Source organism: Engystomops pustulosus, chromosome 11, assembly GCF_040894005.1.
Source record: "Engystomops pustulosus chromosome 11, aEngPut4.maternal, whole genome shotgun sequence".
NCBI classification, from domain to species: Eukaryota; Metazoa; Chordata; class Amphibia; order Anura; family Leptodactylidae; genus Engystomops; species Engystomops pustulosus.
The window spans coordinates 86987731-87007139 of record NC_092421.1 but is presented as its reverse complement, the minus strand read 5'-3'; the positions used below and the strand labels follow the sequence as shown (position 1 = coordinate 87007139).

At 49.8% G+C, this 19409-nt stretch overlaps 1 protein-coding gene across 4 annotated transcripts in view; it reads right to left on the bottom strand.

Moving 5' to 3' along the window:
• Positions 1–19409, bottom strand: part of CRTAC1 (cartilage acidic protein 1) — a 503192-nt gene that overhangs the window by 431461 nt on the left and 52322 nt on the right. The gene's annotated exons all lie outside the window — the stretch shown is intronic.

Sequence of the window (19409 nt, the reverse complement as noted above, 5' to 3'; positions counted from 1 at the left end):
TGTATGTGGGTGTATGTGAGTGTGTATGTATGTATGTGTGTTTGCCTATGTATGTGAGTGTATGTATGTGGGTGTATGTGAGTGTGTATGTATATATGTATGTGTGTGTATATATGTATGTGTGTATGTATGTATGTATGTGTGTGTATGTATATATGTATGTGGTGTATCTATGTATGTGAGTGTATGTATGTGGGTGTATGTGAGTGTGTATGTATGTATGTGTGAGTGTCTATGTATGTGAGTGTATGTATGTGGGTGTATGTGAGTGTATGTGAGTGTGTATGTATGTGTGAGTGTCTATGTATGTCAGTGTATGTATGTGGGTGTATGTGAGTGTGTATGTATGTATGTGTGTGTGCCTATGTATGTGAGTGTATGTATGTGGGTGTATGTGAGTGTGTATGTATATATGTATGTGTGTGTATATATGTATGTGTGTATGTATGTATGTATGTGTGTGTATGTATATATGTATGTATATATGTATGTGTGTGTGTCTACGTATGTGAGTGTATGTATGTGGGTGTATGTGAGTGTGTATGTATGTATGTGTGTGTGCCTATGTATGTGAGTGTATGTATGTGGGTGTATGTGAGTGTGTATGTATATATGTATGTGTGTATGTATGTCCGTTAAAGGAATCTGCACCGTCACATTTACAATTACCAAATTTTGCGCAGTTGTTGCCTGTGACTCCACAAACATCTTAGACCATGTTTTTAGCCAAAATTTTCACCCTGAGCTTTCCAAAATCCACTTATTACCCAATATATACAGGAGCCATTGTCTTCTGCTGCTGTGGCAGTTGGAAGCTGAGCCATGATGGTCGACAGGCAGACGGTCACTGAAAGAGACTGCCAGCAACAGGCAGACAGTCACTGAAAGAGACTGCCAGTGACAGGCAGACGATAATGAAAGAGACTGCCAGAGACAGGCAGACAGTCACTGAAAGAGACTGCCAGTGACAGGCAGACGTTAATGAAAGAGACTGCCAGAGACAGGCAGACAGTCACTGAAAGAGACTGCCAGTGACAGGCAGACATTACTGAAAGAGACTGCCGGAGACAGGCAGACAGTCACTGAAAGAGACTGCCGGTGACAGGCAGAGAGTCACTGAAAGAGACAGTCTGAGACAGTCTATAGATACATAGAAAAATTTTTTGTTAAATGTGGGTTTCCTAAATATTTACATGCCTCTACCCTAACCAGTAATTTAATAATCCTGGAACCTAACTACATACAGCATATGCCCATCACAGATACACAGACATATAGTATATACACACCATACACTGCATGTACAAACAGCATATACAGATAACAGATACAGACATATAGTAAATGCACACTATGCACCATATGCATATACAGCATATACTTATAACAGATACACATATACAGCATATACTTATAACAGATACACATATACAGCATATACTCATAACAGATACACAGATACACATATACAGCATATACTTATAACAGATACACATATACACATATACAGCATATACTCATAACAGATACACAGATACACATATACAGCATACATACATCACATATACACATACATACATCACATATACACATATATACATCACACCGTCAGTGTTACATCCTGATTTACATAACAGTTGACAATCCTGACAATGATCCGCACCTCCGGTATAATACAGGTTGGGGCCATGTCTGTCACTCCTTGAAGTCTCCAACCTGATTAACTTGCAGCGCAGGAGAAAATATCCGTCGCTCTGCACAATGATTAAAAGTCGCCTGATAGGAAGCAAACTGATGCTTTGTGATTAAGCGGCAGGAATTCACTTGCATACATTTAGATACATTTAGATCCTTAGGAAATGGTTATTCTAATCATGTAAAAGTTAGGAATTTCAGTAAGTTCCAAATCTAATTCAACTTCTACCCAGTCTCTGCCTTCCCCGATGCAGCGCTGACGCCCCAAGTGATTGTCTGAGACTTTACGTGTTTTCTGTTATGATCAATGGTCGACGGCCGATTGTTTCCGGGTTTTCGGCTGTTGGGTTGTTGGCTATTTGGTTGACATAAGTTAAATCCATATATGTGGATGTATGGCTCCCACAGTCGGCTCCAGGTTTCAGTAGGCTCCTGGGCGATAGAGCCTCAGTAGGCCCCTGGGTGATAGAGCCTCAGTAGGCCCCTTGGTGATAGAGCCTCAGTAGGCCCCTTGGTGATAGAGCCTCAGTAGGCCCCTTGGTGATAGAGCCTCAGTAGGCCCCTAGGTGATAGAGCCTCAGTAGGCCCTTGTGTGATAGAGCCTCAGTAGGCCCCTTGGTGATAGAGCCTCAGTAGGCCCCTTGGTGATAAAGCCTCAGTAGGCCCCTGGTTGATAGATCCTTAGTAGGCCCCTGGTTGATAGAGCCTTAGTAGGCCCCTTGGTGATAGAGCCTCAGTAGGCCCCTGGTTGATAGATCCTTAGTAGGCCCCTGGTTGATAGAGCCTTAGTAGGCCCCTGGTTGATAGAGCCTCAGTAGGCCCCTGGTTGATAGAGCCTTAGTAGGCCCCTGGTTGATAGAGCCTCAGTAGGCCCCTGGTTGATAGAGCCTCAGTAGGCCTATGGTTGATAGAGCCTTAGTAGGCCCCTGGTTGATAGAGCCTCAGTAGGCCCCTGGTTGATAGAGCCTTAGTAGGCCCCTGGTTGATAGAGCCTTAGTAGGCCCCTTGCTGATAGAGCCTTAGCAGGCCCCTGGTTGATAGAGCCTCAGTAGGCCCCTTGGTGATAGAGCCTCAGTAGGCCCCTTGGTGATAGAGCCCCAGTAGGTCCCTGGTTGATAGAGCCTTAGTAGGCCCCTGGTTGATAGAGCCTTAGTAGGCCCCTGGTTGATAGAGCCTCAGTAGGCCCCTGGGTGATAGATCCTTAGTAGGCCCCTGGTTGATAGAGCCTTAGTAGGCCCCTGGTTGATAGAGCCTCAGTAGGCCCCTGGTTGATAGAGCCTTAGTAGGCCCCTTGCTGATAGAGCCTTAGCAGGCCCCTGGTTGATAGAGCCTCAGTAGGCCCCTGGTTGATAGAGCCTCAGTAGGCCCCTTGGTGATAGAGCCTCAGTAGGCCCCTTGGTGATAGAGCCCCAGTAGGCCCCTGGTTGATAGAGCCTCAGTAGGCCCCTGGTTGATAGAGCCTTAGTAGGCCCCTTGCTGATAGAGCCTTAGCAGGCCCCTGGTTGATAGAGCCTCAGTAGGCCCCTGGTTGATAGAGCCTCAGTAGGCCCCTTGGTGATAGAGCCTCAGTAGGCCCCTTGGTGATAGAGCCCCAGTAGGCCTCTTGGTGATAGAACCCCAGTAGGCCCCTGGTTGATAGAGCCTCAGTAGGCCCCTGGTTGATAGATCCTCAGTAGGCCCCTGGTTGATAGAGCCTTAGTAGGCCCCTGGTTGATAGAGCCTTAGTAGGCCCCTTGCTGATAGAGCCTTAGCAGGCCCCTGGTTGATAGAGCCTCAGTAGGCCCCTTGGTGATAGAGCCTCAGTAGGCCCCTTGGTGATAGAGCCCCAGTAGGTCCCTGGTTGATAGAGCCTTAGTAGGCCCCTGGTTGATAGAGCCTTAGTAGGCCCCTGGTTGATAGAGCCTCAGTAGGCCCCTGGGTGATAGATCCTTAGTAGGCCCCTGGTTGATAGAGCCTTAGTAGGCCCCTGGTTGATAGAGCCTCAGTAGGCCCCTGGTTGATAGAGCCTTAGTAGGCCCCTTGCTGATAGAGCCTTAGCAGGCCCCTGGTTGATAGAGCCTCAGTAGGCCCCTGGTTGATAGAGCCTCAGTAGGCCCCTTGGTGATAGAGCCTCAGTAGGCCCCTTGGTGATAGAGCCCCAGTAGGCCCCTGGTTGATAGAGCCTCAGTAGGCCCCTGGTTGATAGAGCCTTAGTAGGCCCCTTGCTGATAGAGCCTTAGCAGGCCCCTGGTTGATAGAGCCTCAGTAGGCCCCTGGTTGATAGAGCCTCAGTAGGCCCCTTGGTGATAGAGCCTCAGTAGGCCCCTGGTTGATAGAGCCTCAGTAGGCCCCTGGTTGATAGATCCTCAGTAGGCCCCTGGTTGATAGAGCCTCAGTAGGCCCCTTGGTGATAGAGCCCCAGTAGGCCCCTTGGTGATAGAACCCCAGTAGGCCCCTGGTTGATAGAGCCTCAGTAGGCCCCTGGTTGATAGATCCTCAGTAGGCCCCTGGTTGATAGAGCCTCAGTAGGCCCCTTGGTGATAGAGCCCCAATAGGCCCCTTGGTGATAGAACCCCAGTAGGCCCCTGGTTGATAGAGCCTCAGTAGGCCCCTGGTTGATAGAGCCTCAGTAGGCCCCTGGTTGATAGAGCCTCAGTAGGCCCCTTGGTGATAGAGCCCCAATAGGCCCCTTGGTGATAGAACCCCAGTAGGCCCCTGGTTGATAGAGCCTCAGTAGGCCCCTGGTTGATAGAGCCTCAGTAGGCCCCTGGTTGATAGAGCCTCAGTAGGCTCAAGTGGTGGCATTAAAAATTCTGAAAAAAAAATCTTCTGTTCCCTAAATTTTCTCCAGTTTATCATCCCAAACAGCCCCCCCCCCCCCTCATAGTTATTTTCTATGCAGCCCATTCAAACCCTATGAATTCATTAGGTACAGCCCCTGCAACCCCATAATTTCCATATGTACAGCCTTATGTGGGCCCCCCAGCAGCCCTAGGCCCCGGTACTTGCCCAGGTACGCCTAGTGCTCGTGCCAGCCCTGATGGTTCCCATAGAGCCAGGGACTTTTTCCTTATGGATGGATGGACCCATGCGAGTTGAAGAGCGGTGGGAGAAGGTAAGTAACAACTATTGGCCTAGCACAAGGTTAAAGGGGTTTTTCTATTCTGATTGATGGACCCATGTGAGTTGAAGAGTTGTGATAGAAGGTAAGTGACAACTAGTGACCTTGCAGGAGGTTAAAGGATTTTTTCCTATGCCAATGGATGGACCCATGTGAGTTGAAGAGCGGTGGGAGAAGGTAAGTGACATCTATTGGCCTAGCACAAGGTTAAAGGGCTTTTCCATTACAAACTGATGGACTCAGTGGCAGAATAAGGGACCTACATGTGCCGCTGCCCTGTATTGGAGACTCCTGGCGTCAGTATGTCCTGTGATGTGACCCAGTAGTCCCACAAAAATAAATGGAGCACAAGACAAGATTTTCGGAAATCAGGGATAGCTATGAGACGTTTGGGCTGACTCCCTAGAGGACAAACAAAATGGACCTGCGGTACCCGTATCCTGGGGATACAACCTGTTTGTGGGAAAATCCCTTCATTGCATAATCTAGTAGGAGCGATAATGTAGACGAGCGCATTACCATGCAGAAGGACGGTGCATAACCTTGCAGGAGGGAAGTGCATATCCCAGAAGGTCAGTGCATTTCCCGCTAGGAGGTCACGAGGTCAGTGCATACAGCGCCATAAGGACAGGCATAGCCCAGCCGGAGATTTCTGCACCGCTCAGCAGTGCGACGGATCAATCACAAGCAACGAAACCATCAGAGGGAACAGAAAGATTAAAGCCCTTGCAATGTAGAAAGTAGAGGAGTACGGCCTCCATAGGAAGGGGGGATCTCCTGGAGTGTCCCTTAAAGCAACACGTGTTGGGGTCTAGATCTCTCTTTTCTCTCCTCTCATTAATAATCCAGGTTTCGGCATGAAAGTCGGAATAGTAAACAGCATCAAATAATCATTATACAAAGAGAGGATTGTCAGATCCGACACCAAAGGCCTTCCCTTACAGACATCATCACAGAACTCGGCTTTGTAGAACATAATCCCGTTTGATACATTATATATTATTAGTAAATACCATCGAAAATGTTGTTTTATTCCAAAAAAGATCTATATAAATCCGATTCCGGTCAACTGGGTATCGGGGGCTTAAAAGAAAGTCTGAACAATTTATAACATTGTACTAATAAATCCACTGTGCAAATACCCATTGGGGCACATTTACTTACCCGGACGCTGGAGTTCACCGAAAGTGCAAAGTCCGTGTATAATGCGCTGTGCGGGGAGTCACTAAGATCGTGCACCCGATATCCTGCATGTGTCACTTCCCCGCTCAGGTCCCTGGAGTTCACCTTCTTCTTCCTGGTGCATGTAAGTGCATTGTCCGTGTATAATGCGCTGTGCCGCGATTCACTAAGATCGTGCACCCGATATCCTGCATGTGTCGCTTCCCCGCTCAGGTCCCCGGAGTTCACCTTCTTCTTCCTGGTGCATGTAAGTGTATTGTCCGTGTATAATGCGCTGTGCAGGGAGTCACTAAGATCCTGCGCCCGATATCCTGCATGTGTCGCTTCCCCGCTCAGGTCCCTGGAGTTCTCCTTCTTCTACCTGGTGCATGTAAGTGCATTGTCCGTGTATAATGCGCTGTGCGGGGAGTCACTAAGATCCTGCGCCCGATATCCTGCATGTGTCGCTTCCCCGCTAAGGTCCCTGGAGTTCACCTTCTTCTTCCTGGTGCATGTAAGTGCATTGTCCTTGTATAATGCGCTGTGCGGGGAGTCACTAAGATCGTGCACCCGATATCCTGCATGTGTCACTTCCCCGCTCAGGTCCCCGGAGTTCACCTTCTTCTTCCTGGTGCATGTAAGTGCATTGTCCGTGTATAATGCGCTGTGCCGCGATTCACTAAGATCGTGCACCCGATATCCTGCATGTGTCGCTTCCCCGCTCAGGTCCCCGGAGTTCACCTTCTTCTTCCTGGTGCATGTAAGTGCATTGTCCGTGTATAATGCACTGTGCGGGGAGTCACTAAGATCCTGCGCCCGATATCCTGCATGTGTCGCTTCCCCGCTCAGGTCCCAGGAGTTCACCTTCTTCTTCCTGGTGCATGTAAGTGCATTGTCCGTGTATAATGCGCTGTGCGGGGAGTCACTAAGATTCTGCGCCCGATATCCTGCATGTGCTGCTTCCCTGCTCAGGTCCCTGGAGTTCACCTTCTTCTTCCTGGTGCATGTAAGTGCATTGTCTGTGTATAATGCGCTGTGCGGGGAGTCACTAAGATCCTGTGCCCGATATCCTGCGTGTGTCGCTTCCCCGCTCAGGTCCCCGGAGTTCCCCTTCTTCCTCCTGGTGCATGTAAGTGCATTGTCCTTGTATAATGCGCTGTGCGGCGAGTCACTAAGATCCTGCGCCCGATATCCTGCATGTGTCGCTTCCCCGCTCAGGTCCCCGGAGTTCACCTTCTTCCTGGTGCATGTAAGTGCATTGTCCGTGTATAATGCGCTGTGCGGGGAGTCACTAAGATCATGCGCCCGATATCCTGCATGTGTCGCTTCCCCGCTCAGGTCCCTGGAGTTCACCTTCTTTCTGGTGCATGTAAGTGCATTGTCCGTGTATAATGCGCTGTGCGGGGAGTCACTAGGATCATTGCGCCCGATATCCTGCATGTGTCGCTTCCCCGCTCAGGTCCCCGGAGTTCACCTTCTTCTTCCTGGTGCATGTAAGTGCATTGTCCGTGTATAATGCGCTGTGCGGGGAGTCACTAAGATTGTGCGCCCGATATACTCCATATGTTGCTTCCCCGCTCAGGTCCCCGGAGTTCACCTTCTTCTTCCTGGTGCATGTAAGTGCATTGTTTGTGTATAATGTGCTGTGCGGGGAGTCACTAAGATCCTGCGCCCGATATCCTGCATGTGTCGCTTCCCCGCTCAGGTCCCCGGAGTTCACCTTCTTCTTCCTGGTGCATGTAAGTGCATTGTCCGTGTATAATGCGCTGTGCGGGGAGTCACTAAGACCGTGCGCCCGATATCCTGCATGTGTCGCTTCCCCGCTCAGGTCCCTGGAGTTCACCTTCTTCTCCCTGGTGCATGTAAGTGCATTGTCCGTGTATATTGCGCTGTGCGGGGAGTCACTAAGATCCTGCGCCCGATATCCTGCATGTGTCGCTTCCCTGCTCAGGTCCCCGGAGTTCACCTTCTTCCTGGTGCATGTAAGTGCATTGTCCGTGTATAATGCGCTGTACGGGGAGTCACTGAGATCTTGTGTCCGATATCCTGCATGTGTCGCTTCCCCGCTCGGGTTCCCGGAGTTCACCTTCTTCTTCCTGGTGCATGTAAGTGCATTGTCCGTGTATAATGCGCTGTACGGGGAGTCACTAAGATCATGCACCCGATATCCTGCATGTGTCGCTTCCCCGCTCAGGTCCCCGGAGTTCACCTTCTTCTTCCTGGTGCATGTAAGTGCATTGTCCGTGTATAATGCGCTGTGCGGGGAGTCACTAAGATCCTGTGTCCGATATCCTGCATGTGTCGCTTCCCCGCTCAGGTACCCGGAGTTCACCTTCTTCTTCCTGGTGCATGTAAGTGCATTGTCTGTGTATAATGCGCTGTGCAAGGAGTCACTAAGATCCTGTGCCCGATATCCTGCGTGTGTCGCTTCCCCGCTCAGGTCCCCGGAGTTCCCCTTCTTCTTCCTGGTGCATGTAAGTGCATTGTTTGTGTATAATGCGCTGTGCGGCGAGTCACTAAGATCCTGCGCCCGGTATCCTGCATGTGTCACTTCCCCGCTCAGGTCCCCGGAGTTCACCTTCTTCCTGGTGCATGTAAGTGCATTGTCCGTGTATAATGCGCTGTGCGGGGAGTCACTAAGATCATGCGCCCGATATCCTGCATGTGTCGCTTCCCCGCTCAGGTCCCCGGAGTTCACCTTCTTCTTCCTGGTGCACGTAAGTGCATTGTCCGTGTATAATGCGCTGTGCGGGGAGTCACTAAGATCCTGCACCCGATATCCTGCATGTGTCGCTTCCCCGCTCAGGTCCCCGGAGTTCACCTTCTTCTTCCTGGTGCATGTAAGTGCATTGTTTGTGTATAATGCAGCTGTGCGGGGAGTCAATAAGATCCTGCCCCTGATATCCTGCATGTGTCGCTTCCCCGCTCAGGTCCCTGGAGTTCACCTTCTTTCTGGTGCATGTAAGTGCATTGTCCGTGTATAATGCGCTGTGCGGGGAGTCACTAAGATCATGCGCCCGATATCCTGCATGTGTCGCTTCCCCGCTCAGGTCCCCGGAGTTCACCTTCTTCTTCCTGGTGCATGTAAGTGCATTGTCCGTGTATAATGCGCTGTGCGGGGAGTCACTAAGATTGTGCGCCCGATATACTCCATATGTTGCTTCCCCGCTCAGGTCCCCGGAGTTCACCTTCTTCTTCCTGGTGCATGTAAGTGCATTGTTTGTGTATAATGTGCTGTGCGGGGAGTCACTAAGATCCTGCGCCCGATATCCTGCATGTGTCGCTTCCCCGCTCAGGTCCCCGGAGTTCACCTTCTTCTTCCTGGTGCATGTAAGTGCATTGTCCATGTATAATGCGCTGTGCGGGGAGTCACTAAGACCGTGCGCCCGATATCCTGCATGTGTCGCTTCCCCGCTCAGGTCCCTGGAGTTCACCTTCTTCTTCCTGGTGCATGTAAGTGCATTGTCCGTGTATAATGCGCTGTGCGGGGACTCACTAAGATCGTGCCCCGATATCCTGCATGTGTCGCTTCCCCGCTCAGGTCCCTGGAGTTCACCTTCTTCTCCCTGGTGCATGTAAGTGCATTGTCCGTGTATATTGCGCTGTGCGGGGAGTCACTAAGATCCTGCGCCCGATATCCTGCATGTGTCGCTTCCCTGCTCAGGTCCCCGGAGTTCACCTTCTTCCTGGTGCATGTAAGTGCATTGTCCGTGTATAATGCGCTGTACGGGGAGTCACTGAGATCTTGTGTCCGATATCCTGCATGTGTCGCTTCCCCGCTCGGGTTCCCGGAGTTCACCTTCTTCTTCCTGGTGCATGTAAGTGCATTGTCCGTGTATAATGCGCTGTACGGGGAGTCACTAAGATCATGCACCCGATATCCTGCATGTGTCGCTTCCCCGCTCAGGTCCCCGGAGTTCACCTTCTTCTTCCTGGTGCATGTAAGTGCATTGTCCGTGTATAATGCGCTGTGCGGGGAGTCACTAAGATCCTGTGTCCGATATCCTGCATGTGTCGCTTCCCCGCTCAGGTACCCGGAGTTCACCTTCTTCTTCCTGGTGCATGTAAGTGCATTGTCCGTGTATAATGTGCTGTGCGGGGAGTCACTAAGATCCTGCACCCGATATCCTGCGTGTGTCGCTTCCCCGCTCAGGTCCCCGGAGTTCCCCTTCTTCTTCCTGGTGCATGTAAGTGCATTGTTTGTGTATAATGCGCTGTGCGGCGAGTCACTAAGATCCTGCGCCCGGTATCCTGCATGTGTCACTTCCCCGCTCAGGTCCCCGGAGTTCACCTTCTTCCTGGTGCATGTAAGTGCATTGTCCGTGTATAATGCGCTGTGCGGGGAGTCACTAAGATCATGCGCCCGATATCCTGCATGTGTCGCTTCCCCGCTCAGGTCCCCGGAGTTCACCTTCTTCTTCCTGGTGCACGTAAGTGCATTGTCCGTGTATAATGCGCTGTGCGGGGAGTCACTAAGATCCTGCACCCGATATCCTGCATGTGTCGCTTCCCCGCTCAGGTCCCCGGAGTTCACCTTCTTCTTCCTGGTGCATGTAAGTGCATTGTTTGTGTATAATGCAGCTGTGCGGGGAGTCAATAAGATCCTGCCCCTGATATCCTGCATGTGTCGCTTCCCCGCTCAGGTCCCTGGAGTTCACCTTCTTTCTGGTGCATGTAAGTGCATTGTCCGTGTATAATGCGCTGTGCGGGGAGTCACTAAGATCATGCGCCCGATATCCTGCATGTGTCGCTTCCCCGCTCAGGTCCCCGGAGTTCACCTTCTTCTTCCTGGTGCATGTAAGTGCATTGTCCGTGTATAATGCGCTGTGCGGGGAGTCACTAAGATTGTGCGCCCGATATACTCCATATGTTGCTTCCCCGCTCAGGTCCCCGGAGTTCACCTTCTTCTTCCTGGTGCATGTAAGTGCATTGTTTGTGTATAATGTGCTGTGCGGGGAGTCACTAAGATCCTGCGCCCGATATCCTGCATGTGTCGCTTCCCCGCTCAGGTCCCCGGAGTTCACCTTCTTCTTCCTGGTGCATGTAAGTGCATTGTCCATGTATAATGCGCTGTGCGGGGAGTCACTAAGATCGTGCGCCCGATATCCTGCATGTGTCGCTTCCCCGCTCAGGTCCCTGGAGTTCACCTTCTTCTTCCTGGTGCATGTAAGTGCATTGTCCGTGTATAATGCGCTGTGCGGGGACTCACTAAGATCGTGCCCCGATATCCTGCATGTGTCGCTTCCCCGCTCAGGTCCCTGGAGTTCACCTTCTTCTCCCTGGTGCATGTAAGTGCATTGTCCGTGTATATTGCGCTGTGCGGGGAGTCACTAAGATCCTGCGCCCGATATCCTGCATGTGTCGCTTCCCTGCTCAGGTCCCCGGAGTTCACCTTCTTCCTGGTGCATGTAAGTGCATTGTCCGTGTATAATGCGCTGTACGGGGAGTCACTGAGATCTTGTGTCCGATATCCTGCATGTGTCGCTTCCCCGCTCGGGTTCCCGGAGTTCACCTTCTTCTTCCTGGTGCATGTAAGTGCATTGTCCGTGTATAATGCGCTGTACGGGGAGTCACTAAGATCATGCACCCGATATCCTGCATGTGTCGCTTCCCCGCTCAGGTCCCCGGAGTTCACCTTCTTCTTCCTGGTGCATGTAAGTGCATTGTCCGTGTATAATGCGCTGTGCGGGGAGTCACTAAGATCCTGTGTCCGATATCCTGCATGTGTCGCTTCCCCGCTCAGGTACCCGGAGTTCACCTTCTTCTTCCTGGTGCATGTAAGTGCATTGTCCGTGTATAATGCGCTGTGCGGGGAGTCACTAAGATCCTGTGTCCGATATCCTGCATGTGTCGCTTCCCCGCTCAGGTACCCGGAGTTCACCTTCTTCTTCCTGGTGCATGTAAGTGCATTGTCCGTGTATAATGCGCTGTGCGGGGAGTCACTAAGATCCTGTGTCCGATATCCTGCATGTGTCGCTTCCCCGCTCAGGTACCCGGAGTTCACCTTCTTCTTCCTGGTGCATGTAAGTGCATTGTCCGTGTATAATGTGCTGTGCGGGGAGTCACTAAGATCCTGCACCCGATATCCTGCGTGTGTCGCTTCCCCGCTCAGGTCCCCGGAGTTCCCCTTCTTCTTCCTGGTGCATGTAAGTGCATTGTTTGTGTATAATGCGCTGTGCGGCGAGTCACTAAGATCCTGCGCCCGGTATCCTGCATGTGTCACTTCCCCGCTCAGGTCCCCGGAGTTCACCTTCTTCCTGGTGCATGTAAGTGCATTGTCCGTGTATAATGCGCTGTGCGGGGAGTCACTAAGATCATGCGCCCGATATCCTGCATGTGTCGCTTCCCCGCTCAGGTCCCCGGAGTTCACCTTCTTCTTCCTGGTGCACGTAAGTGCATTGTCCGTGTATAATGCGCTGTGCGGGGAGTCACTAAGATCCTGCACCCGATATCCTGCATGTGTCGCTTCCCTGCTCAGGTCCCCGGAGTTCACCTTCTTCTTCCTGGTGCATGTAAGTGCATTGTTTGTGTATAATGCAGCTGTGCGGGGAGTCAATAAGATCCTGCCCCTGATATCCTGCATGTGTCGCTTCCCCGCTCAGGTCCCCGGAGTTCACCTTCTTCTTCCTGGTGCATGTAAGTGCATTGTCTGTGTATAATGCGCTGTGCGGGGAGTCACTAAGATTGTGCGCCCGATATCCTGCATGTGTCGCTTCCCCGCTCAGGTCCCTGGAGTTCACCTTCTTCTTCCTGGTGCATGTAAGTGCATTGTCTGTGTATAATGCGCTGTGCGGGGAGTCACTAAGATCGTGCCCCGATATCCTGCATGTGTCGCTTCCCCGCTCAGGTCCCCGGAGTTCACCTTCTTCCTGGTGCATGTAAGTGCATTGTCCGTGTATAATGCGCTGTACGGGGAGTCACTGAGATCCTGTGTCCGATATCCTGCATGTGTCGCTTCCCCGCTCAGGTCCCCGGAGTTCACCTTCTTCTTCCTGGTGCATGTAAGTGCATTGTCCGTGTATAATGTGCTGTGCGGGGAGTCACTAAGATCCTGCACCCGATATCCTGCATGTGTCACTTCCCCGCTTAGGTCCCCGGAGTTCACCTTCTTCTTCCTGGTGCATGTAAGTGCATTGTCCGTGTATAATGCGCTGTGCGGGGAGTCACTAAGATCCTGTGTCCGATATCCTGCATGTGTCGCTTCCCCGCTCAGGTACCCGGAGTTCACCTTCTTCTTCCTGGTGCATGTAAATGCATTGTCTGTGTATAATGCGCTGTGCGGGGAGTCACTAAGATCCTGTGTCCGATATCCTACATGTGTCGCTTCCCCGCTCAGGTACCCGGAGTTCACCTTCTTCTTCCTGGTGCATGTAAGTGCATTGTCTGTGTATAATGCGCTGTGCGGGGAGTCACTAAGATCCTGTGCCCGATATCCTGCGTGTGTCGCTTCCCCGCTCAGGTCCCTGGAGTTCACCTTCTTCTTCCTGGTGCATGTAAGTGCATTGTCTGTGTATAATGCGCTGTGCGGGGAGTCACTAAGATCGTGCCCCGATATCCTGCATGAGTCGCTTCCCCGCTCAGGTCCCCGGAGTTCACCTTCTTCCTGGTTCATGTAAGTGCATTGTCCGTGTATAATGCGCTGTGCGGGGAGTCACTAAGATCCTGCGCCCGATATCCTGCATGTATCGCTTCCCCGCTCAGGTCCCTGGAGTTCACCTTCTTCTTCCTGGTGCATGTAAGTGCATTGTCCGTGTATAATGCGCTGTGCGGGGAGTCACTAAGATCCTGCGCCCGATATCCTGCATGTGTCACTTCCCTGCTCAGGTCCCTGGAGTTCACCTTCTTCTTCCTGGTGCATGTAAGTGCATTGTCCGTGTATAATGCGCTGTGCGGGGAGTCACTAAGATCCTGCACCCGATATCCTGCATGTGTCGCTTCCCCGCTCAGGTCTCGGGAGTTCACCTTCTTCTTCCTGGTGCATGTAAGTGCATTGTCTGTGTATAATGCACTGTGCGGGGGGTCACTAAGATCCTGCGCCCGATATCCTGCATGTGTCACTTCCCTGCTCAGGTCCCTGGAGTTCACCTTCTTCCTGGTGCATGTAAGTGCATTGTCCGTGTATAATGCGCTGTGCGGGGAGTCACTAAGATCCTGCACCCGATATCCTGCATGTGTCGCTTCCCCGCTCAGGTCCCTGGAGTTCACCTTCTTCTTCCTGGTTCATGTAAGTGCATTGTCCGTGTATAATGCGCTGTACGGGGAGTCACTAAGATCCTGCGCCCGATATCCTGCATGTGTCGCTTCCCCGCTCAGGTCCCCGGAGTTCCCCTTCTTCTTCCTGGTGCATGTAAGTGCATTGTCCGTGTATAATGCGCTGTGCGGGGAGTCACTAAGATCCTGCGCCCGATATCCTGCATGTGTCACTTCCCTGCTCAGGTCCCTGGAGTTCACCTTCTTCTTCCTGGTGCATGTAAGTGCATTGTCCGTGTATAATGCGCTGTGCGGGGAGTCACTAAGATCCTGCACCCGATATCCTGCATGTGTCACTTCCCTGCTCAGGTCCCTGGAGTTCACCTTCTTCTTCCTGGTGCATGTAAGTGCATTGTCCGTGTATAATGCGCTGTGCGGGGAGTCACTAAGATCCTGCACCTGATATCCTGCATGTGTTGCTTCCCCGCTCAGGTCCCCGGAGTTCACCTTCTTCCTGGTGCATGTAAGTGCATTGTCCATGTATAATGCGCTGTGCGGGGAGTCACTAAGATCCTGCGCCCGATATCCTGCATGTGTTGCTTCCCCGCTCAGGTCCCCGGAGTTCACCTTCTTCTTCCTGGTGCATGTAAGTGCATTGTCCGTGTATAATGTGCTGTGCGGGGAGTCACTAAGATCGTGCCCCGATATCCTGCATGTGTCGCTTCCCCGCTCAGGTCCCTGGAGTTCACCTTCTTCTTCCTGGTGCATGTAAGTGCATTGTCCGTGTATAATGCGCTGTGCGGGGAGTCACTAAGATCGTGCGCCCGATATCCTGCATGTGTCACTTCCCTGCTCAGGTCCCTGGAGTTCACCTTCTTCCTGGTGCATGTAAGTGCATTGTCCGTGTATAATGTGCTGTGCGGGGAGTCACTAAGATCCTGCGCCCGATATCCTGCATGTGTCGCTTCCCCGCTCAGGTCCCCAGAGTTCACCTTCTTCTTCCTGGTGCATGTAAGTGCATTGTCCGTGTATAATGCGCTGTGCGGGGAGTCACTAAGATCCTGCGCCCGATATCCTGCATGTGTCGCTTCCCCGCTCAGGTCCCCGGAGTTCACCTTCTCCTTCCTGGTGCATGTAAGTGCATTGGATACAACACAAATCCTGCACTCAGTCCGAATCAGTTGTATTGTCTGGTGTGTGTCCCCCATTTCTGTTGCATGAAAGCAGTGCAGCTGCTCTAAAATCCGATCGCATGCGCCAAAATCCCAGTGCAGACACCTGTTCTGTTAAATATCTGTCCAAGCTGTGCAATCCCCAAAAACGGCAAACAGTCCGACAAAAGTGCGGCGCGACTCTTACTATATGAGCCCCAATGTAAGATTTGGCTTAAAGGGGAGATCTCATCTGTGTATATTTCGACTCTTCATTAAAGTGTTCTTATAAGAGAAATTACGTGTTTTCTTCTTTTTATATGTTCTTGTAGATGTTAACTTTTTCTTTTTTAGAAGGTTTCCCTGGGGGCGGCCATCTTGGGGGAACACTCTGAATTGTCTTCAATCATAAGACTTCAAGGTGTCCACTTTACGGCAGGTAATATTAATGGGAGGTAACGGTCAGAAATGTGTCTATAGGTTAACACCAAGACAAAAAAAGAGAGAAGGCCACAGCATCCAATACGATGAAAAAAGGTTAAACCTTTATTCACACAGGCAAAGAAAAAACTGCAGCTGAATCTTTGTCAAGCATTGCTCACTCCATCCCAGTCTACACTGCAAATCTTACAGGTGGACTTCCGACTGCACAAAATATCATCTATTTGTTAATTCTTTGGCTTTTGCTACAGTTTGGAACCTAGATTGTATCTTATAGTATAACGTACGTTTATGACCACACTCACCGGGAAGAGGAGCAGAACGTCCTCCTTCCATTGAGACCGGTGGTTAACAGGCGATCAGCTTACACCCCCTTGTTATGCAGTGTTACCCGCCGGCCTGATCAGGTCCTCCGGCAACACAACGGATAAAATTAATCAACTTGACCGCCGTCTAATGATAATGAGATGACTCTGCTGACTGCGCTCGAGTCTACACTTCACAGCTGACAGGTGAACTGCTGACGGGGGGAAATGTCATCTTTGAGAAGTGGAATATGCTCAGATTTTTCTACATAAACAGATAAAAAAAAAAATAAACGTATGAAAAAAAAAATAATTGTTGATGATAAAAACCTGATTTAAATAATGCCACGTTCCCATAAATCATTACTTTTAAAAGGTAAGAACCAATTTTCCGGAATAGAAATGTGTTGACAGCAGTTGTCATGTCCCTTCCCCTACCGTGGGTTTATATATAGTGTTTACTCAGCAGGAGGGAGACAATGAGCACACGGGATTTTTTTCCTCTCTGATTTTTTTTACTGGTGGCGGATGCAGTTATTAGGTGAGGAAAATCTATCAAATCAAACACAAGAGATCACAGGGTAAAAAAGATAGAAAAGTGATAAAACAACAACAATGATCAATTTGAAGGATAGGAGAAGCTATTTTTGTGTAAAGTCTTAGTGAGTCTTATAGCGAGTCTGGGGCAAGTGCTGATAACTTTTATCGACCTATTTCGACCTCTCTGGAGCAAAAATCTGCAAAATGAACAGTGCTCAAAATTCAAGCAACTATAAGGTTTAAAACTTGGAGAACATGGAATGGAACTGCACCATGACCAATACTGGAAAAAGAAAAGTAATAACTACTAGGAAATTCAGGGATGTAACTACAGAAGTAGCAGCGATAGCGGCTACTATGGGGCCCGCAATGTAAAGGGGCCCAATCAACCAACCTGACACAATAAAGAGTGGCGAATGTGCACCATTATATACATATTATTCTGCGCATTGTATATCATAATATGTATGTCATAGTGGAATTTTCTACAGTAGACAACTGGGTTGGGAACTCAGATAAGAAATTTCGGGCAGGGGACAGCAGGACTAGGAATCTCACCTCTTTAGCTTCCGGTTTTCTACTTCCATAATGTGGTTTAAAGTTACTGGAACAGATATGTGCCCTCAACCCCCCTGGGATATGAAAATTGCCAGGCAAAGGGGGGCCATTCAGAATTTGCTATGGGGCCCGCAGTGTCAAGGGGCCCCATCATCCAACCTGACACAATGATTAGTGGCAAATGTGCATCATTAAATACATATTATGCAGCACATTGTACAATATAATATGTATATAACAGTGGAATTTTCTACAGTACACATCTGGGTTGGGAACTCAGATAAAAAATTTTGGGGAGGGGGCAGCAGGACTAAGAATCTTTCCTCTTTAGCTTCCTGTTGTCTACTTTCCCTATGTGATCTGCAGTTACTGGAACAGATATGTGGCCTCAACCCCCCTGGGATAAGAAGATTGCCGCCAGGCAAAGGAGGGCCCATTCAGAAGTTTGCTATGGGGCCCAGCCAAATACGGCCCTGATGAAATTACTCTGTTGCTTAGGCTTTACCTACCTGCTTGTTGACACTGTGCAGTCATCTATCCACTAACTACCTCTTGTTCTGCATTTACTTGATGTCTGTCCACAACATGGACCATGAAGTGGACAGCACCATTTACATTTGGTTGTAAGAAATATCAGAACTCACCACAATTATTTTATATTGTAACTTCACAATGGGATACAGTGACCCACATTCATTAAAGTGTTTGCACCAGTTTTCTGTCTGACCTTGTACTGAGAAGAACATGGAAACTCCTTGTACATGTAGTTATAAAGTGTCTGCGCCAGTTTTGTTTTGCGGCTGCTCTGTGTCCGACAAGACAGAAAAATGTGCACCTAAAGGGGCAAGACAGAAAAATGTGCACCTAAAGGGGCAAGACAGAAAGAATGTGCACCTAAAGGGGCAAGACAGAAAGAATGTGCACCCAAAGGGGCAAGACAGAAAGAATGTGCACCTAAAGGGGCAAGACAGAAAGAATGTGCACCTAAAGGGGCAAGACAGAAAAATGTGCACCTAAAGGGGCAAGACAGAAAAAAAGTGCACCTAAAGGGGCAAGACAGAAAAATGTGCACCTAAAGGGGCAAGACAGAAAAATGTGCACCTAAAGGGGCAAGACAGAAAAATGTGCACCTAAAGGGGCAAGACAGAAAAATGTGCACCTAAAGGGGCAAGACAGAAAAAAAGTGCACCTAAAGGGGCAAGACAGAAAAATGTGCACCTAAAGAGGCAAGATTGAAAGAATGTGCACCCAAAGGGGCAAGACAGAAAAATGTGCACCTAAAGAGGCTGTTACTGCTTGGTAGGAGTTAGCAACACATTTATAAGTGACATGCGTCACAATTCAGCAGCATGAATAAAGCGTGCCAAAAAAATGGTGCCGACCTCCCAAGCAGTGCACCAGATTTATGAAGAATGTGCACCACAAATCATATATCTGGCGCCCCCTGCACACTACACAGGACACTGCACTTAGTCTAGACTGCACTAGATTTGCTAAATGTGCCCCAATTATTTCAAAAAGTCACCCCCCCCCTGTGCCTCTTTTGAAATCTGCCTCCTCCTACCATTAAAATCTTTCCCAAAACGTTTTTCTATTTTGGTCCCGCCCAATACCATGTGTCTCCACCCACCACCTCTATGCGCTGCCCACTGCCAGTGTGTGAAATGGTGAGAAGATCTGCAGTTTCCCACTCAGTGCTGCTAACTTCACAATGCAAATGGGAGGGATAGCATTCTGGTAAGGGCAGGAAGTGGACAGGGAGAGGACTTCCTGTCCGCTCAGGTGGAGATATGGAGAGACATTGAGTTGTCAGTCAAACAAAGGGTGGTTCTCTGGCAGCCCAGGGATAAACATGACTCTTCTCTTCAGAAGCTGACTCATCTCTATTCATTTGCATATTGTAAAAATGGCTGTAATTAAGGTAAAGTGTCTCAGTGACTGATAATATGGGGAGGACTTTTAACCTTTTACTTTTAACCCTTCTTTAAACTCCTTGCAATGTTGTAGACCTTCAGGGACAGTACCTTTACTTTTTCATCCCATTTGAATATAAAAAAAGGTCCATCAAGTCCAAGCAAGAATCCTTCCCAAGGACGGCAACACCCTCCATAGGGATCACGCCAGTAGGCTTAAAGTAGGGAAATAGTACTTTCGACTCCAAACATGGCAGAATAGATCCCTGGGTCAACTTTGTATCACTAGTAATAATAATGTAGTTTCTAGAATATGTGGTTTTTGTTTCTATTAAGAAAGACATCCAGGTCCCTC